Here is a 22,970-nt window from a genome sequence, read left to right as displayed (position 1 = left end):
CCTACTCCTTCCTCAACTACCCAAGGAACACCATCCTAAAATGTCATAAAATTACTTAATACATTCAGTGTCATTAAACTCACTGAAAGCATATTTATAATATAAGTTATAATATTTTAGTTAATTTAAATTTGAAATAAATAATAAAGTATTTACACTGAAGTTATTATTTTTAGTTTTGTTCCATGATGCAATTAGTTTAATAATTCTTTAGTCTATAATCTTGAAAGACCTGATGAAGTACCCAAGCATGCATTTTAATTAACTTTGACCAGAGATGATGCACAATATTGTAAATTCTTCAATTATCTGTAAAGGTTTGAGAACACTGAAAATTGTATTCACACTGGGTTTTAAATACTATTTTGAAAATGTATACTAAAATAGAGTAACATTAAACTTCTATTGGTTCTCAATATTTGATCATCTTCTACTAGTTATCAGGAGTGAGATATCATTGCAATTCATCTTCTATATAATCACCTTATCAAACTTTTATATGGTGATTTTTTTCTTTGACTTTTAGTAGAAACCTAGTTATGTTATCTTGCTTAAATAATCAATTGTTAACCAAAACACATTACTACATTTTTTATACTGATGGCTAAGTAATTTATGCAGATAATTAAAGTAGTGCTTCAATTTTCATTACATCCTTAAGCATACTTTCTTTTCAAACAAGATTAAACTTAATGGAGTAATTTGCATGCACTTTTCACTGATTTGGAGTTTGTTTGCAAACAAATTGGTATTGTAAAACTTATTGACTTACTCTCAGCATATTTCCTCATTTTATTGATGTATTGAAATACTTTCAGTGCTATAACCAGCTTTCTTAAAGAATTCTTCACAATCAAAGGTTTTCTACTCTACTGTTTATGTAATAGTAAATTACATTAGGTATAAAGACTTGGTGAATACAGAAATTGTTATCCTAGACCCTAAAATTATGTATTTTGCTTTTGTGTCCTTTGGTAGGCTAAACAATTTTTGTAACATATGTATTTTTCTATTTAGTATATGAATAACCCTGGCCTCATCTAGGGAAATATTAAATGATTTACTTATAATGAAGCAATACCACTTTTGTTTAGTTAATTAGTTGTTCTTTGCATCATTCACGTGGACTTGATAATTATTCTTGGTATTGTTTTCCTTCTAGGGTACACTTCGAAGATTAATAAAACAATTATTTTATCAAGAAATAGAAAAAATATTGTAGCGACCTAAATTGAAATTACCAAACATAATTTACTACTATACTGAAACCATAGTATAGAGTGTAGTTCCCACAGTTTATGTGGACAACAATATGTAATGGCATTCTCTCAGAATCTCCTGAGTAGAGAGCTCTTAGAAACAGACAAAAGTCTGGTGAGAGGGGATTTACAACATCCTTCTAATTTATTTAGAAGGAAGTGTACATTCAATTTTATAAAGCCTTCTGCTCCTTTCTTGTTACATGGCTTAATCTTTACCTCAAATGCTTTTGCTTTCCCTGTTGATAGTCTGATGATCTGATGGTGTTAACAATTTTGGAACCCTCATTTCTTTCCTTCTCAACTTCATCTGTTAACAGAGTGGGCTTTCTAATAAAAGTGATCATCAATGTGGTGAACTACTTTATATAAGAGATAGTTTTTACTTACTTTCTCTTTGTTGAGTAAAGAAAGACAGTAGCTTCATCCAACTTGAATTTGTGCAAATCCATGAAAAGGGATGTGTATCAGGTGACTAGTATGTGTGACTAGTTGACTATTAAGACTTCAAACACAGACCATGCCTACATAGAAGTTTTGATCAATTACCAGGGATTAGCATAGTCTTCTGGGTGCTATTCACCAGAAGTTGGCCTTGTTTAAATCATATTTTTAAAAGTATCCATATGTTGAAACACCATTGAAGGAGAGAATCCTCACCAATTATTTTTGAATTGGTTTAATTCATCTAGATGTGATTATACATGATATAGGCAATGTTAGTTCCTCACTTTTAATTCATATTTAGTTCTATAAATATATATGCATGTTTTGAAAAGTAAAATGAATCCAATTGATCTACCACTCTCAGATATTCTGTTATACTCTTAAAGATCTAACAAAAGTACCAAAATCTGATATAATGCAAATTAAACACAAATATTGAGGTGAATGAAAAAATTTGCTAAGCATCTGAAAGAAACAGAAATTGCTTACACATGTTATTTTGTCCAGATAGTAACATATCTCCTAAGCATTTCATGGTTATTATCTAAATTCACATATTAAGTCAAATTAAGACTACTAAAATTTAAATTAGTTTTATTCATATTTTTTAGTAAACATGTCTGGTATTTTAAAACCACTTTAGAAAATATTTTGCGTTTTGTTGATTAAAGTAAAATAAAGTCATTATAACATTTATTACATCACCTAACTTATTACTGAAATGTTTATTTTACACTATTACAAGTTCATAATATTCATTTTTTGAAAGGCAGTGATTGAGAATGAGATCATAAAAGGGATGAAATGAGATAATAAGAAAGTTAATACCAAACAGTTTTTGAGGTTAAACTTAATGACTGCAATTCTTTTAAAGATACTTTTCTCTGTAATTTTACACTGCTGTCTCACACAACATTTGATTTATTCCAACTGTGTTTAATTGGCCCAATGCAAAGATAAGGGACAGTTGTAACCTTGAGATTGTGACCTATGGAGTAATGATGAAATGACTGTATGTTAGAAACCTAAATATTGAAAAGTTTTAGTTTGTGCTACTGAAGTCTTTGTTGCTTAAATCTTCCAGGAGAGATCTGAGTGAAGACTGAATCCTTACTAATTTGAAGATGTGGAAGTGTGTGGATTTACCCCATTCTCTGAACACTGTTACACAGAGAAATGATTAGCACTCCCTGAGAGATAATGCTTTTCCTTATTCCTCTAGACTTTATTTTTTAAATATCAAGAATGTACTCCTGGTCCTGGTTTATGCTAATCTCTTTGATCTGTCACCATCTACTAATCAAGGTGCTTTGATTTGTTAGCGACAGGGACCATTCTATGATTTGATATTGCTGAATTCCAGTCAAAGAATCATTACATTGTATAACTTTATCTAAATTTTTAGGTCCAAGTCAGCTAATCAATACCCTTTTAATTATTTATTTTTAAAGACTGTGTTGATTTATTTGTCAGAAAGAGAAAGAAAGAGGAAGAGAGAGAGAGCATGAGCAGGGGTAGGGGGCAGAGGGAGAAATAAGCTTCCTGCTCAGTAGGGAACCCGATGTGGAGCTCCATTCCAGGACCTTGGGATCATGACCTGAACAAAAGGCAGATGCTTAACTGACTGAGCCACTCAGGTGTCCCTCAATATCCTATTTTAAAATTAAATTTTTTATTAACATATAATATACCTGCACCCAGGGGTACAGGTATGTGAATTGCCAGGTTTACACACTTCACAGCACTCAACATAGAACATACCCTTCCCATTGTCCATAAACCAACCACTCTCTCCCTAAACCCCTCCCCCTGGCAACCCTCAGTTTGTTTTGTGAGATTAAGAGTCTCTTATGGTTTGTCTCCCTCCTGATCCCATCTTGTTTCATTTTTTCCTTCCCTACCCCCCCAAAACTCCACCTTGCCTCTCAAATTCCTCATACCAGGGAGAGCAAATGATAATTGTCTTTCAGTGATTGACTTATTTTGCTCAGCAAAATACCCATCCATGTCATCACAAACAGCAAGATTTCATTTCTTTTGATGGCTGCATATTATTCCAGTGTGTGTGTGTGTGTGTGTGTGTGTGTGTGTGTGTATGTATTACCTTTTCTTTATCCATTCATCTATTGATGGATATCTAGTTGCTTTCCATAGTTTGGCTATTGTGGACTTTGCTGCTATGAACATTCAGGTGCATGTGCCCCTTTGGATCACTACTTTTGTATCTTTAGGATAAATACCCAGTAGTGTGATTGCTGGGTCGTAGGGTAGCTCTATTTTCAACTTTTTGAGGAACCTCCATGCTGTTTTCCAGAGTGGTTGCACCAGCTTGCATTCCCACCAATAGTGCAGGAGGGTTTCCGTTTCTCCATATCCTCGCCAGCATCTGTTGTTTCCTGACTTGCTAATTTTAGCCATTCTGACTGGCGTGAGGTGGTGTCTCATTGTGGTTTTGATTTGTATTTCCCTGATGCCGAGTGACGTTGAACACCTTTTCATGTGTCTGTTGGCCATCTGGATGTCTTCTTTGCAGAAATGTCTGTTCATGTCTTCTGCTCATTTCTTGGTTGGATTATTTGTTCTTTGGGTGTTGCTTGATAAATTCTTTATAGATTTTGGATACTAGCCCTTTATCTGATATGTCATTTGCAAATATCTTCTCCCATTCTGTCAGTTTTCTCTTGGTTTTGCTGACTATTTCCTTTGTTGTGCAAAAGATTTTGATCTTGATGATGTCCCAATAGTTTGTTTTTGCCCTTGCATCCCTTGCCTTTGGCGATGTTCCTAGGAAGAAGTTGCTGCGGTTGAGGTCAAAGAAGTTGCTGTCTGTTTTCTCCTCAAGGATTTTGATGGATTCCTTTCTCGCATTGAGGTCTTTCATGCATTTTGAGTCTATTTTTGTGTGTGGTATAAGGAAATGGTCCAGTTTCATTTTTCTGCATGTGGCTGTCCAATATTCCCAACACCATTTGTTAAAGAGGCTGTATTCTTTCCATTGGACATTCTTTCCTGCTTTGTCAAAGATTAGTTGACTCTAGAGTTAAGGGTCCATTTCTGGGCTCTCTATTCTGTTCCATTGATCTATGTGTCTGTTTTTGTGCCAGTACCATACTGTCTTGATGATGACAGCTTTTTAATAGAGTTTGAAATCTGGAATTGTGATGTTTCCAACTTTGGCTTTGTTTTTCAATGTTCCTCTGGCTATTTGAGGTCTTTTCTGGTTCCATATAAATTTTAGGATTATTTGTTCCATTTCTTTGGAAAAAATGGATGGCATTTTGATAGGGATTACATTAAACATGTAGATTGCTTTAGGTAGCATAGACATTTTCACAATATTTGTTCTTCCAATCCATGAGCATGGACCATTCTTCCATTTATTTGTGTCTTTCTCACTTTCTTTCATGAGAACTTTATAGTTTTCTGAATATAGATTCTTTTCCTCTTTGGTTATATTCATTCCTAAGTATCTTATGGTTTTGGGTGCAATTGTAAATGGGACTGAATCCTTAATTTCTCCTTATTCTGTCTTGTTGTTGGTGTGTAGAAGTGCAACTGGTTTCTGTGCATTGATTTTACACTTTACTGAATTCCTGTATAAGTTCTAGCAGATTTGGAGTGGAGTCTTTTGGGTTTCCCACATAAAGTATCATATCATCTGCAAAGAGTGAGAATTTGATTTCTTCTCTGTCGATTTGGATGCCTTTAATTTCTTTTTGTTGTCTGATTGTTGAGGCTAGGACTTCTAGTACTATGTTCAATAGCAGTGGTGATAATCGACATCCATGCTGTGTTCCTGACCTTAGCAGAAAGGTTCTCAGTTTTTCTGCATTGAGAATAATATTTGTGGTGGGTTTTTCCTAGATGGCTTTGATGATATTGAGGTATGTACCCTCTATCCCTACAAAAGGAAGTTTGGAAAGAACCCAAATACATGGAGGCTAAAGAGCATCCTACTAAAGAATGAATGGGTCAACCAGAAAATTAAAGAAGAATTGAAAAAATTCATGGAAACAAATGATAATGAAAACACAACTGTTCAAAATCTGTGGGGCACAGCAAAGGCAGTCCTGAGAGGAAAATAAACAGCAATACAAGTCTTTCTTAAGAAACAAGAAAGCTCTTAAATACACAACCTAACCCTACACCTAAAGGAGCTGAAGAAAGAACAGCAAAGAAAGCCTAAACCCAGCAGGAGAAGAGAAATAATAAATATCAGAGCAGAAATCAATAAAATAGAAACAAACAAACAAACAAACAAAAAAAAAAACCAGTAAAACAAATCCCTCAATATTCTTTTAAAAGAAATAAAAGTTCAGAAAATCTGTGGAGTTTTTATAACAAAAATATGTTACTCAATTTGCTTTTACAGCAGTGTATATGGTTAAAATGTCAGGACTCAAAATTCTATTTCTTACCCCAACTTTTTATCAGACTGAACACCTTAGTGATACTTTGACAAGTTTCCATTTGGTCCCTGAGTGAAGAGTTCCAAAATAAGTATATTTATACTAGATAAAAATTGCATTTCTGCAATTTATACTAGATAAAAATTCTACCCTGGTATTAGAAGAATTCTTTTGATTTTAAGATTTTACTAGAATTGCAGTCATTACAATATCTCTTTGCTTTCTTCTCATACTGTCATAGATGTTGTGAATAAGAATCACGGGGAGAATGACAGCAGCTCACTTAGGTACAGTACTATGTTGTTACTCACCTGGAACTAGCACTTGTTGTTCCTTCAAGGTTCAACATTATTTTTTATAAGTCAGACTAAAAGAAGTACATTCATGAGCCTGTAGCAATGCACACCCATCTCCTGCCTGCTTTATTTTTCCTCTTCCTGACCAGTAAAGAACCAATGTAAGCCACTAAAAATTAAAGAATAAAGGGAAATGATGACAAAATTTGATCAATGAAGCTAATTCATGTCATTCATTTTATTCTTTTTTTACATAACTCACTAGGGAACAGCTTGACGTAAGAACAAAGGGAAGTGGAAGTTGCTGATGAAAGCACCTAATATTTGATCCTTGTTATAGAAAGGAAATAAATTTAAATGATGCTTTGAATGTAAAACATGCTTGTGAAAAAATGGAAGAGTTTTTAACACATTTAATGTCTATTTGTTATAGTACTACATGTTTTTGAGTCTAAAAAAAAGAAGGAAAATTCTACTTTTTTGATCATTTTATGTTTTTTTCCTTTTGTTTTATTTCAGTAACCAAACAAGAGTTCTAACCTATAAAAAATGTTTAAGCGTTCGATACATTTTATTTATCTATCTATTTATTTATTTATTTAATCATTATTAACTATAGGTATAAAAGAAGATAACATAAATACTAAATAGTGATATTTCATATTAAGATAATAATATTACATAACAATGTGAATGTGTATTTGTTTTTGTGTATTGAAAAGAGAATGAAAGACCAATGGAAGAAGTACTTTAAAATAAATAATATGAATCTCTAAAAGCAGTCCCATATCGATATATTTCAGGAATTTAAACTAACACTTTTCTGTTTGCCAGCTTTTAGAAAATGAAACTGTATTAGATGTATAATAAGAAATAATATAATGATATATTACTATTATGAAAAGTAGTTCTTTAGAAATTAAGGGGAATTTTGTCATTACATGAACTTTTAAGTATGAACATTATATTTCACAATAAGCAATAGTCTTTGATTTTTCAGATATGTAATATTTCAAGCATTACATTCTCTGATGATCTTCAAACCATTATGTAGACAAATACTTCTAATTTGGTATAAAATAAATATTATTTAAGTAAAACTGAATAGGGTTTCAATAAATATAACAGTTTGAACCTGTTTCATACTCTTCAAGTATCAGGTAAACATTCCTGATTCCTATCAGAACTTTCCATATAGTGGATAAGGATTAAGATTATTAAATTAAGTTGACACTGTCCAGGATAATTCTCACACTTTAAGCTTTTATCTTATATAACCATTTTTATTTGAACCATATATTTCTTTTTTTTTTTTTTTTTTACAGTCAGTTCTTATATATTGATTAATTGACTAAAATTTCAGAATGCTCAAACATTTGAAATTGTAGTTGACAAAACATTTTCAAGTTTTTTTTTTTTTTTATTACTAAACATAGGTTTATTTGCTTTTGGTTTTTTTTTTTTTAGTTTTGGAATTTTTTTTTCCAATTTATTTATTTTCAGAAAAACAGTATTCATTATTTTTTTCACCACACCCAGTGCTCCATGCAAGCTGTGCCCTCTATAATACCCACCACCTGGTACCCCCAACCTCCCACCCCCCCGCCACTTCAAACCCCTCAGATTGTTTTTCAGAGTCCATAGTCTCTCATGGTTCATCTCCCCTTCCAATTTACCCAAAAGCACATACCCGCCCCAATGTCCATAACCCTACCCCCCTTCTCCCAACCCCCCTCCCCCCAGCAACCCACAGTTTGTTTCGTGAGATTAAGAGTCACTTATGGTTTGTCTCCCTCCCTATCCCATCTTGTTTCATGGATTCTTCTCCTACCCACTTAAGCCCCCATGTTGCATCACCACTCCCTCATATCAGGGAGATCATATGATAGTTGTCTTTCTCCGCTTGACTTATTTCGCTAAGCATGATACGCTCTAGTTCCATCCATGTTGTCGCAAATGGCAAGATTTCGTTTCTTTTGATGGCCACATAGTATTCCATTGTGTATATATACCACATCTTCTTGATCCATTCATCTGTTGATGGACATCTAGGTTCTTTCCATAGTTTGGCTATTGTGGACATTGCTGCTATAAACATTCGGGTGCACGTGCCCCTTTGGATCACTACGTTTGTATCTTTAGGGTAAATTCCCAGTAGTGCAATTGCTGGGTCATAGGGCAGTTCTATTTTCAACATTTTGAGGAACCTCCATGCTGTTTTCCAGACTGGTTGCACCAGCTTGCATTCCCACCAACAGTGTAGGAGGGTTCCCCTTTCTCCGCATCCTCGCCAGCATCTGTCATTTCCTGACTTGTTGATTTTAGCCATTCTGACTGGTGTGAGGTGATATCTCATTGTGGTTTTGATTTGTATTTCCCTGATGCCGAGTGATATGGAGCACTTTTTCATGTGTCTGTTGGCCATCTGGATGTCTTCTTTGCAGAAACGTCTGTTCATGTCCTCTGCCCATTTCTTGATTGGATTATTTGTTCTTTGGGTGTTGAGTTTGTTAAGTTCTTTATAGATTTTGGACACTAGTCCTTTATCTGATATGTTGTTTGCAAATATCTTCTCCCATTCTGTCAGTTGTCTTTTGGTTTTGTTAACTGTTTCCTTTGCTGTGCAAAAGCTTTTGATCTTGATGAAATCCCAAAAGTTCATTTTTGCCCTTGCCTCCCTTGCCTTTGGCGATGTTCCTAGGAAGATGTTGCTGCGGCTGAGGTCAAAGAGGTTGCTGCCTGTGTTCTCCTCAAGGATTTTGATGGATTCCTTTCTCACATTGAGGTCCTTAATCCATTTTGAATCTATTTTTGTGTGTGGTGTAAGGAAATGGTCCAATTTCATTTTTCTGCACGTGACTGTTCAATTTTCCCAACACCATTTATTAAAGAGGCTGTCTTTTTTCCATTGGATATTCTTTCCTGCTTTATCGAAGATTAGTTGACCATAGAGTTGAGGGTCTATTTCTGGACTCTCTATTCTGTTCCATTGGTCTATGTGTCTGTTTTTGTGCCAGTACCATGCTGTCTTGATGATGACAGCTTTGTAGTAAAGCTTGAAGTCCGGAATTGTGATGCCACCAACTTTGGCTTTGTTTTTCAATATCCCTTTGGCTATTCGAGGTCTTTTCTGGTTCCATATAAATTTTAAAATTATTTGTTCCATTTCTTTGAAAAAGATGGTTGGTACTTTGATAGGAATTGCATTAAATGTGTAGATTGCTTTAGGTAGCATAGACATTTTCACAATATTTATTCTTCCAATCCATGAGCATGGACCATTTTTCCATTTCTTTGTGTCTTCCTCAATTTCTTTCATGAGTACTTTATAGTTTTCCGAGTATAGATTCTGTGCCTCTTTGGTTAGGTTTATTCCTAGGTATCTTATGGTTTGGGGTGCAATTGTAAATGGGATTGACTCCTTAATTTCTCTTTCTTCTGTCTTGTTGTTGGTGTAGAGAAATGCAACTGATTTCTGTGCATTGATCTTATATCCTGACACTTTACTGAATTCCTGTATAAGTTCTAGCAGTTTGGGAGTGGAGTCTTTTGGGTTTTCCACATAGAGTATCATATCATCTGCGAAGAGTGACAATTTGACTTCTTCTTTGCCGATTTGGATGCCTTTAATTTCCTTTTGTTGTCTGATGCATTCCTAGAAACATATAAACTACCAAAATTGAACCAGGAAGAAATAGAAAGCCTGAACAGACCCATAACCAGTAAGGAGATTGAAACAGTCATTAAAAATCTCCAAACAAACAAAAGCCCAGGGCCAGATGGCTTCCCCAGTGAATTCTACCAAACATTTAAAGAAGAACTAATTCCTATTCTCCTGAAACTGTTCCAAAAAATAGAAATGGAAGGAAAACTCCCAAACTCATTTTATGAGGCCAACATCACCTTGATCCCAAAACCAGACAAGGATCCCATCAAAAAAGAGAGCTATAGACCAATATCCTTGATGAACACAGATGCAAAAATTCTCACCAAAATACTAGCCAATAGGATTCAACAGTACATTAAAAGGATTATTCACCAGGACCAAGTGGGATTTATCCCAGGGCTGCAAGGTTGGTTCAACATCCGCAAATCAGTCAATGTGATACAACACATCAATAAAAGAAAGAACAAGAACCATATGATACTCTCAATAGATGCTGAAAAAGCATTTGACAAAGTACAGCATCCCTTCCTGATCAAAACCCTTCAAAGTGTAGGGATAGAGGGCACATACCTCAAGATCATCAAAGTCATCTATGAAAAACCCACTGCAAATATCATTCTCAATGGAGAAAAACTGAAAGCTTTTCCACTAAGGTCAGGAACACGGCAGGGATGTCCATTATCACCACTGCTATTCAACATAGTACTAGAAGTCCTAGCCTCAGCAATGAACCATATATTTCTACTGAAGTTATGTATCTTGAAAATCTCTTTGATTGACCTCAAATCAAGAAAATGAAATAACTAAGTTGTTCCTGATTTATTTTACATTTTGAAGCTAATAATTTGTAACAAAGTAAAAATAAATACAGTATATTTACCCTTATCACCATTTCCTGAGAAGCAGATGCTATATAAGTCAACTAATCTCCATCTACTAACCTCTTGTGGTCTATGATTTCAAGTATAAAATTATCTTTTAATTACATTGTTGGACTCTGCTAGAGCTTACTATACATTTGTATTTTCCTATAATGAATCTTATAAAATCTAAGGGATCTGTAGTTTTGCTGTCCGGTAGGCTATACTAAATGCCATGGTGAACCTGCAGACCTTATTTTGAATGAAGGTAAGGACAAAAAAATACCCCCATACCTTTATTTAAATGTAAGTACAAGGCAAATCGCAAAGTGTTCATTTTCAATTACTTTTTTTTTTTGAGAAGAAAAAAGTAACTTAATGCCAAAAGGTATCCTCAAAACATATTCAAGGAAAAGTGCAGCTTATTAACAACAAATTAATCAAGTACAGAATAATTGTGATATAGGTTGTATTGCTCTTTACTTTTCCTTCCAGTAAGATTGCAATTGAGAAAGGCAGAAAATTGTCTGGAAAGGTCAGAGTTTCAATAAAATATTTGCAACAATTATTCCATCGCTTATTTGGTAAGATACATTTAAACATTTCATATGCCTTTGGAGAAACATAGTTGATGTTGAAACAGTTCTTCTTTACTTTCCTCTTTTTTTTTTTTAGATTTTATTTACTCTTTTGAGAGAAAGAGAGAGACAGAGAGAGCACAAACAGGGGGAAAGGCAGAAGCAGACTCCCAGCTAACCTGGGAGCCTGACATGGGGCTCGATCCCAAGACCTGGAGATCATGACCTGAGGTGAAGGCAGATGCTTAACCATCTGAGCCACCCAGGTACCCCTCTGCTTTCCTTTTACAAATTATGGTTACCTGATGAATTGGCCTTCAAGGAGCTGAAGTTAACTCAGCAAGCACAGACTCCTTTAAATGTGGGCCACCTCCAGTAAGGCTACATACATTTCTTGATGAAGTTGAAGAAATTGTATTTAGTAAAGAGAGATTTCAACATATTTTCAAGGATGTGATATTCTGATAAGTCTTTCTTTAATCCTAGGGACTTTAATATTTTACAACAAGTACTCATATGATAATCATATGGATTAAAAATCATTTCACATCTAAAAATTATAACTACAAATTTCCACTCTGAGTTAGATAAGAAAGTGTCAATTATTATAGCAGTAGTAAAGTGATAGGTATGCTATTTTTTATAAAAAGAGAATGTGTTCCTATTTTCTAAACAATCTTATTATTTTCTAAACTATCTTATTCTATTATTTCTATATTCTATTAATTATTATATTCTATTATTTCTAAACTATCTTATTATTATTTTCTAAACAATATTATTATTTTCTAAATTATTTTCTTATTATATTTTCTAAACATCTTATTCCACCCAAATTAAAAGATTTCTACTAGTCAGGTGCATGTCTGAAAATCACTAATTTGAGCATAGTCAGTTTTTTCATCAAGATCTCTTTTTATGTAAAAACTATTTATATGTTATTTTAAGTTAAAATGCAGCTGGTTTTCCAAAGTGTCCATTCTTTTCATAAATAGAGTTATCATGTGAAAAGAGCTTAGAAGAACTCTATGTTTGTGTCTTTCCCAATTTCTATGTTTTATTTCCTAAGTGTTATAATAGAATGTTGCTAAAATAGTGTAATACATAGATAATATAATATATGATCAACTGTTATGATCTGAATGTTTGTGTCCCCCTAATATTCATATGTTGTAATCTAATCCCCAATGTGACAGTATTTGGAAGTATGGTCTTTGGGAGGTAATTAGGTCATGAGTGTGGAGCCCTCTTGAATGGGACTGATTTCACTAATAGACTCTGAAGGGACCAGAGCGCTCTCTCTACCACTGTGAGGATAAAATGAGAAGTGGGCAGCCTGCCACCTGGAAGAGGGTTCTCACCCAAACCTGACCATGTCGCATTCTGATTCAGACTTCTAGTCTCCAAAACTGTGAGAAATAAGTGTTGGTTAAGCCATCCAGTTTATTTTGCTCTAGCAGCCTGGGATAAGACAGTGATAAAATGTGCAAAAAATGAAATAGCATATTGAATACAAAAGCTATCATTTATCATAAATAATATAGATAGAGGTCATTGATATAAGCAGCTGTGATTTAGTTCTGTGAAATCTAATTTAACTGTCTCATAGCATCCTATATAGATTCCAGAATTACTGGGCTTAAATTTAAGCAGTGTATTTCTGCTCACCAAGTGCTCAGAATTGCCTGTTACTTGGCTTGACCAAACTTCCTGGCTTCTCCCCCCCCCCCCACAAAATCCTGCACTAGGGCTTATTCTTAAGCTTAATGAAGAAAACATCTTCTAATGGCTCATTCTGACTGCAGAAACAAGTATTCCCTACAAAACATCTTGATCATGTCTGCTTAACTATTCCACCTCTGTAAATAAAAGTTCCTGTCAACCATGCTTACTTACCCCTCTTTATTAAAAAAAAAAAAAAAAAAAAAGTATTCTGTTTGTTTTATTTTGAGACATTTGTCTTTGACACTGCCATTTTGCTTTCACAAGGTATTTTTATATACTAGGTAGAAAGAATTTTCCACATCTGGCTAAGAATTAAAGACCAACGTTTCAGAATATATAAAGAGCTGAGCAAGTTGTATTTTGTTAAAAATAAACATACTGAAATGCAACAAAGCCATTTGGCTAAAAAGTAAGACCGATTTTCATACTTAACCAAGAGTAAACATTCACTATGGCATTGTGTATAATTCTGTGCTTTGAAATTGAGAGAAATTGACTGCAGATGATAGATAGAGATGTAATTAAAAGACTGGAAATCTAAATGAAATAAGTGAGGTGAAAAGAGTTGAATTAACATCCTTTGGGGTCACAAAGTGCATTAAGGAGTACAATATAGAAATAGAGAACAAGTGCTCTTCATTTTCTCTAAGGAAATTTAAGAGCAAATAATAGTGATTTGTGGTTATACAGAATGAGGTTAGAAAGATATGAATGCTATTTAAATATCCAAATGGAATACAGTGAAAGCATGATAAATATCTTGGTTAGGACAATTATAAGAACATTATTTTTTGTCTGATATCTCAATGTTGATACTGTTTCAGGTTACAAATAATACAATTCAGGCCACCTGGGTGGCTCAGTAGGTTAAGCCTATGCCCTCAGCTCAGGTCATGGTCCCAGGGTCCTGGGATGGATCCCTGCAGCCCCCATTGGGCTCTCTGCTGAGTGGGAAGCCTATATACCCGCTCTCTCTGCCTGCCTCTCTGCTTACTTGTGCTCTTTCTCTGTGTCAAATAAATAAATAAATAAATAAATCTTTAAAAAAAGAATAATATAATTCAATATTCTTTTGAAGCAATGACTCTGAAACTTCTGAAGTGTGGCTTTTTGAGTGGAATTACTTTCATATCTGCTTGCATCTTTAAGATGATATTGGGAAAATCCCTATTAATAAAGAAACATGTAATTATTATTAAGGAGGTCATTAGCTTCCATTTTACTTTTAAGAGAATAGTTATAGCTGAATGAATACACCATCACTCTTTTTATTCTTCAAACAGAGCTGGTATTCATTTACTTTGATCTATTGCACATCTATTGCTTATTCACCTTAAATTACATTTCATTGTTTCCATCCTGAACAGTAATAGTGTCATCATCATGAATGAGCTTCTTGCATCAAAAATGTGTACCTGCTGTTTTCCATCTGCTTTTCTTGCTCTTTCACCTTGCTAGGACACCTAGGAAGAAGCATAATAAATCAGGAAGAAACTCTTAGTGTGAGATATCTCTTTTTATATACAGGACCCTCAAAGAAATCAACTTAATTTGCAAAATGGGAAAAATGCTTATTTTTCACATTCATGAAGAAAATTACCACTAACATTTTCTTTTATTATTTACATTAAGGCATAACACATAAAGATCCAAATGACCTCAAGTGTACAATAAGATGAATTTTTACAAATTTATGAATTTCCTAATCTATTCAAAAAATGAAAAAAAGTAATATAAGGTTGAAAACCTATAAGGTATAGTAAAGTATCTGTCTTCGAAAATTTCAGGCATTGAGTTTACTTATGCCTTTCTACTGAAAAGTCTATGAGATATATTGTATTTCATTTCAAATTTCCCTGAAGCTTAATCAAAGGTATGTCTGTCTCCACAAGTATTTCTTTTTTCTAAAAGATACGAGGCAAAAAAAAAAAAAAAATTGTAAATGATACTTCATTTGATTTGGATGGAACATTTATTCTTGTAGATTTTATTGCTCTGGGAATGAAAGTGAAGAACTAAACAGAATATATGCATACTTTCAAAGTATTTTATTAATGCAACCATGGAATACTCTATCATTTTTTGCTTTTACAGATTGGAGTAGTGATAATGTAACATAATTTGCATAGGTAGTTCCATCAAGCCACCCCTCCCCACTAGACTATTCAGTCAAGTACCTTGAATTTTACGAAAATGTACTATATATATGAAAATAAATATATGCATATGATTTGTATGGATACACAATATATTGTGAATTACTGTATTTGAAAACATTCTTCTAATACCTATGCACTTTTTGATCAGGGAAAAGTTTCACCCACAAAAAGAGAAGTTTATTCTCTCAATTTACTCACCCACGTTCCACATTTGTTCAAACAACCTGATATAAAAGTCCTAATTGATCTCTTTCCTTCTATTTTTCTCCCAGCCATGCATTTAAAATGCCAAATATTGACTCCCTAGAACAATCTGTTGACAAAGCAAAGTGAAATTCATTGCTTACCATAGTAGTGGAGATTAATTCTTGACAGAGTCTTAATAGTATCTCAGAAAAGGATGAGAATAGGTAGAATAAATTTGAAATTTGTTGGGGAGTCTGCTTTAAGGTAAGTCAGTGTGACGTCTCGATGAGAGTTGGGAAAAATGCATACTATAATGATTTAGTATCGGTGGACACAGAGTTGTCAGCAGTCAAGACCAGGAGAAGCACATCCTCCCAGTGTCATTACGCCTAGCTGAGCTTTGATTTTTAGTAATTTGAATATTCTCTGAAAACTTTTAAAGCCAACAATTACATACAATTTCATCTTCCCAAACAAATTTTTCTAGAATAGTATGGCCATATTAATAAATGGGAAGAAATCAGAGAGAGAGACAAACCATGAAAGACTCTGGATTCTGGACCACAAACTGAGGGTTTCAGAGGGGAGGGGGTGGGAGAATGGGGTAACCAAGTGATGGGTATTAAGGAGGGCACATGTCGTGATGAGCACGGGCTATTGTATGCAATTAACAAATCATTAAACACTACATCAAAAGTTAATGATGTACTATTTGCTGGCTAAGTGAACATAATAATAAAAAAAAAGAATTGAGTGATAGATTTTGTTAATGAAGACATTAGACTGGGAGGGTGTAGATGAATTTCATCCTCAATATCTCCTCTCATTGTCATTCTTCAGCTTAAGCTAAAGGGTGGAACATCACCAAGGCATCTGGAGAAGTGGTCAACGCATTTCTTCCTCTTTTATTATTTTGTTGTTCTTGTTGTTGTTGTTGTTTTTATTTTTTATAAACATATATTTTTATCCCCAGGGGTACAGGTCTGTGAATCGCCAGGTTTACACACTTCACAGCACTCACCAAAGCACATACCCTCCCCAATGTCCATAACCCCATCTTATTTTTGTTTTTGTCATTTTTTATGAAGTGGTGTAATCACATACTAAGTATTTGAGGATATTGATTGCAACCTCTATGAAAGTCAAATTTTCCTGTTTGTCTTGTGTTTTGTTTTGTTTTGCTTAGAGGGTCACTTGTTGGACAAGACAGCCACTACACAAGATCATTTAAGACTCTACGATCACACACCTGAAGTAAGCATCACAGAAAATATCAAGAGAAGAATTGTTATCAGAGCCTGTGAATCAGTTTTAAGCCAAAGCTCAAAAGTGCTTATGTTAAGCCAAGACAACAAATCTTAACTTCAATCCAAAGAGCCCATAGAAACATATGACATTATTTTTAAAAAATATATCTGTATTTATATTATTTTTGTATTTCTCAGATCTGGGAAGAATATTGCATCCATACAGAGACTTTGGAGGTTCCTTATGGATGAAGGCACAATATTCCTCCCTTAAAACAGCACATAGCCCTTCTGGAGAAGCCAGTATTGTGTCTAAGGAAACTTATTCCAATCTAATGTTCAATTTAATGAATGCTTTGGGCAAGGAGTTCTGTAGCCTTGGAGGCTTTTGCTGAGATCTCTTGCTATCTTCTGAATTGCAGGCATGAGGCATGTAGTATGCTCCCTACTGTGTGAGTCTCTTATAAAGCATAATTTGCAGAAGCTTGCAGACACACACAAAAATTGGAATTTTCCTTGAATTATTAGTATTTTAGATTCCTGGAGGTGTGGTTTATCATGGTGTTTGCCATGAAGAACAGAATTCTTAGGCTTCACTGATGTGATAATAGTATCTTCTCAGGTCCTTTCTAGTGAGGTTCAAATAATGTCTTTCTCTGATGTTAATTAGGAAATCAGTTGTCCAGATTTTGTGCATGCAGAGGTTGCTTAGGAAGATCTTGAGGAACATTGTGGCAATATTAGACATACCCTATATGTAGTCACATGTGATATTTGTTCTCATCTGCTTGCCTGAGTGTGAAAATTAGAATTGGCAGTGCTCGTCTCACAAACATGGCATAGCCTCGTAGTAAATTTTCAAGGGGGTAGTAACCCAAGAATGTGTTGATCTAGTTTTCCTTAAAAACAATAGCAATACTTTAGGCCATGAAAGTTTAAGAGTCTTTGAGACTTCTGCCGACAGAACACTCTTGAAAGAAATTAAAGAAGACACAAAAAGATGGAAGAGCATTCTGTGCTCATGGATCAAGGAAAAAACATTGTTAAAATGTCTATATTGCCTAGAGCCATCTATATTTTCATTGCTATCCCGATCAAAAATCCACCGGCTTTTTCAAAGAGCTAGAACAAACAATCCTAAAATTTGTATGGAACCAGAAGAGACTCCGAACTGCTAAGGAAATGTTGAAAAAGAAATACAAACCTGGGGGCATCACGTTGCCTGATTTCAAGCTTTACTACAGAGCTGTGATCACCAAGACAGCATGGTACTGACACAAAAACAGACACACAGACCAGTGGAACAGAGTATAGAGCCTAGATATGGACTCTCAACTCTATGGTCAACTAATTTTTGACAAAGCAGGAAAAAAATATACAGCTGAAAAAAGTCTCTTCAATAAATGGTGCTGGGGAATTGGACAGCTAAGTGTAGAAGAATGAAACTCAACCGTTCTCTTACACCATACACAAAGATAAACTCAAAATGGACAAAAGACCTCAATATGAGGCAAGGTTCTATCAAAATCCTAGAGGAGGAGGGCGCCTGGGTGGCTCAGTGGGTTAAAGCCTCTGCCTTCGGCTCAGGTCATGATCCCAGGGTCCTGGAATCGAGTCCCATATTGGGCTCTCTGCTCTGCAGGGAGCCTGCTTCCTCCTCTCTCTCTCTCTGCCTGCCTCTCTGCCTACTTGTGATCTCTGTCTGTCAAATAAATAAATAAAATCTCAAAAAAAAAAAAAAATCCTAGAGGAGAACATAGGGAGTAACCTCTTCAATATCGGCCACAGCAACTTCTTTCAAGACATGTCCCGATTTTGGTTTCAGAATTCAATTTGTACTTACCACCTTTTCCAAAGATTGTCAGTGATAGAGACAACTAACTTTTTTATTAATTATCAAGATGTTACAAAGATATTTGTAATAGATCCAGTGAAATGGATGCCTCTGTCATTAGAAGAGTTATTTTGTAATTTCCCAGAGTGTGAACACAATACTCAGTAACTCTTTGTTACTGTTAGAGTCCTAAATTTACAGCAAATAAAGACTTTAGTTTATCCCAAGAGTAGGTAGTGTGAGGAACTTATTTTAAATGTATTGCAGGTTAGTTGCATGAAATCTGGTAGAAGACAGTCAAAGAGACCTTGGTGTTTGGGTTCTTGTCAATGTCTTGCCTTTACAATTTTACCAGAATTTTGACAATGGTGTATAAAATGTGCACTTTAAAAAATTTTAGTAAAGTTTTTCACACAAATATTGATCAAAAAGAGTGGCCAATTTGCATTTATTGTGATAAAAGACTAAATAGTTCTGGCTAATGTCTTATGACCATTTAGCAAAAGTGGAAAACAGTAAAATTCTCACTTGAATGTTAACACACAACATATAGATATGTAGTTTGCTAGGTATGTTTCCTGTATCAAAAACAGACTTAAAAAGAAAAACAGATTATGAGCAGTTAGGGTATTATGTCTCGACATAATACATCTACAGAAAATTATTACGAGGGAGTTTTAAACTTAAAATCAACAAATATGTAGATAGATAAATAAATACCTGAGTTGATCAACTTATCAATCAAAATAGAAATATAAATAGTTACTGCATTAGTCTTTGTGATTGATCTTGAGTAGGTTTATTATGAATCCTGATGATTATGAAATCATTACAGTATAAATGTTTTAATTTGATACATTCAATTTAAAAAGAACTGAACTTCTCTTTTGACTATTACTTTGATAAACAATCTAGCTCTTAAAATAGTTTGAGTTAAATAGTTTTTGGAGAATATCCAGATAAGTCTAATTATTTCTGTTACCTTCCCTTTTATAATATAAAGGTACATCTTATATAATCTATTAAATTTAAGGTGCCAAAAAAAAATACAATAGCATTTCCAAAGATATTTGGACATTTTCTTACTCTATAGCTATCTTGTAATGCTAAAAAAGAGGGATAAATTAAAATTCTATATTAATACCAGTTTTTAAAAAATATTTTATTTATTTATTTGACAGAGAGAGATCACAACTAGACAGAGAGGCAGGCAGAGAGAGAGGGAGAAGCAGGCTCCCTGCTGAGCAGAGAGCCCGATGTGGGGCTCAATCCCAGGACCCTGAGATCATGACCTGAGCTGAAGGAAGAGGCATAATCCACTGAGCCACCCAGACATCCCTGTATTAATACCAATTTGTTTTTCATTTCAAATGCATATAACTATTTATAGATTATTTATCAATTGATAAATTTTACATTTATATAGGATGCATTTGTGTGTGTGTTATATTCCTAATTCTATTTATCTTTATTATTTTAAATCACATATACATTAGTTTGTATTCTAGAGTTGGCAAATAACATTGGTAAAAAAGACAGCATCTCACGAAACAAACTGTGGGTTGCTGGGGGGAGGGGGGTTAGGAGAAGGGGGGTAGGGTTATGGACATTGGGGAGGGTATGTGCTTTTGGATAAATTGGAAGGGGTGGTGAACCATGAGAGACTATGGACTCTGAAAAACAATCTGAGGGGTTTGAAGTGGCAGAGGGGTGGGAGGTTGGGGTACCAGGTGGTGGGTATTATAGAGGGCACGGCTTGCATGGAGCACTGGGTGTGGTGAAAAAATAATAAATACTGTTTTTCTGAAAATAAATAAATTGGAAAAAAAAAGAAGAAAAAAAAAAAGACAGCAATCTGAAAAAAATAATCTTGGATTTGTATTTCACTCCATTTGCTGTCTACAATCCAAAGACTCCAGGAACACACAGGTAGCAAAGTTGAATTTATTACTTGCTGAAACAAAGAACATCAACCACGTCATAAACTGTGGGAATGTTTGGTCATTTCAGTGGTTGTGTAGTAACTTTGTTTCTAGTATCTAATTTAAGTTAATCTGATTTCATTGTATCCATGTCACAGGAAGTGCTAGTCAGATATTTATTTTCTGCAAAATTGTTAATGTCGGGGGAACCACATGACCTATGTGAGAGCTACTAGCCCAGCTACCATCTGTCATCTGTCAGGTATGATTATTTCTTTCTCACTCTTTTTACATTTAATAAAATTCAACTGTGTTAAAGATACAATACAGAAACAAATCCATTAAGATATTAAGATAACAGATATACATATATTTACTTTTACTATGATGGAAAACCAAAAAACATAAAAAATGAGACCAAACTTTTTTCCTGTGCATAAAAATCAAAGATGTCTGTACACACACAAAAAGAAAATAATGACTGTATATCACAAGACAAAATGGATAGAAATTTTTGTAGTAAAAATCATAGATGAAGAACAGATTCTATTAAGTATGAATTGCTATAATAAGCAAATTAGAATAGAACCAAGAGTCTAATAAGCAATTAATGTGAACTATTATAGAAAAGTAATTATAGTAGGCTCATAAATATAGGAACCACTCACTTTCTTATAAAGAGAATCATAAGTTAAAAGAAAAATGAAATAGCATTTTCAGGTCATGTCTGGATTTTTAAAGTATTAAGGAAATAGTCATTCTCATAGTTGGTATGAATTTAAATGTATAAAAAGATTAAAATATAGTCAATGTATTTACAAAAAGGGAGATATATGTTAGGAGATCAAGTACTATTTCTGAATTTTGAATTCTGAAATGAATTTTATTTATTAAAAATAATTTGAGAGGATATGACAACATGTTAATGTTGCAAATTGCATAAGATGAACACACAGTTGTTTTATATTTTTCATTATATAGTGTGTCTTTATATTATTTTTAATAATAAGAACATTTAAATTTCACTTTAGAAAATTTCACTTTAGAAAGCACACGGTGAAGCTGGGTAGTTCAATTGGTTAAGAAACTGCCTTTAACTCATGTCTGGATCCCAGCACCCTGGAATCAAGCCCCTGCTTTGGGCTCCCTGCTCAGCAGGAGTCTGTTTCTCCCTCTTCCTTGGACTCTCTGTCCTGCTTGTGTGCTCTCTGTGTCTCTCACGTGCTCTCTCTTTCTCCCCCATCCTCTCAAATAAATATAACCTTAAAAAAAAAAAAAAAGAAAAAAAGAAAAAAACCATGATGAGGTCAGATTAATAGAGAAAAATCAAGCTCAAAGTATTAAAGGTTTTTAGGAGGTAAAAAGTATTCTAGTTGAGTGAAATTTGTATATATGTTCCCTTGTTTAAAAAACTGTCTGTATCACACTTTGCTTATCCATTTATCCATGGAAGTAAACTATGGTTGCCTCCACATTTTAGTGATTGTGAATAATGCACTTATGAACACAAGTGTACACTTGTCTCTTTGAGAGACTGCTTTTAGCTCTTTTGGTTATATAGCCACAAGTAGAATTGCTGGTTCACAATTCATATCAAAACTCTATTTTTAGATTCTTCTAGAACCACCGAACTCTTTTCTACGAATTGTACCATTTTACATTCTCAGCAACAGTGCACAGGAGCCCTAATTTATTCACAGCCTTACCAACTATTGCTATTTTCTGGCTTTCTTTTTTTATTCTGTATTGTTTTGTTTTGTTTGACAGTAGCTATCCTAATGAGTATAAAGTGATAGCTCATAGTTTCGACTTACATTTCCCTAATAATTAGTGATACTGAGCATTTTTTCATGTGCTTATTAGCCATTTGTATATCTTCTTTGGAGAAATGTCTATTCAAGTCCTTTGCTCACTTCTGAATTCAGTTATTTTTTGTGCTCTTGAATTTTAGGAATATTATTCAACTGTAAGAAGATGGAAAATTCTGACATGCTACAACAAAGATGAACCTTAAAGATATCATATTGAGTAAAATAAACCAGTCACAAAAATAAAAATAAATAAAAATAAAATAAAAATTAAAAAAAAAATTCCACTTCTTTGAGGTAATTAGAGTCATCAAAATTATAGACATAGAAATTAGAAAGATGGTTGTCAGGAGTTGGGAGAAAAGAGAAATGGGACATCATTGCTAATGGACATAGAGTTGCAGTTTTACAAGATAAAAAGTGTTATGGCAATGGATAATGTGATAGTTGTACCATATTATGAGTGTGTTCAGTACCATCAATACCTATTTTCCCTTTCTTCTGGTTGGGGTGCCAAAGTGATTAGCGATCAGAAGAGTGATAATATAAAAAAAAAATAGTATGTTGAGTATT

The sequence above is a fragment of the Neovison vison genome, chromosome 1 (assembly GCF_020171115.1).
Source record: "Neovison vison isolate M4711 chromosome 1, ASM_NN_V1, whole genome shotgun sequence".
In the NCBI taxonomy this organism is placed as follows: domain Eukaryota; kingdom Metazoa; phylum Chordata; class Mammalia; order Carnivora; family Mustelidae; genus Neogale; species Neogale vison.
This window is presented reverse-complemented; position numbering follows the sequence as displayed.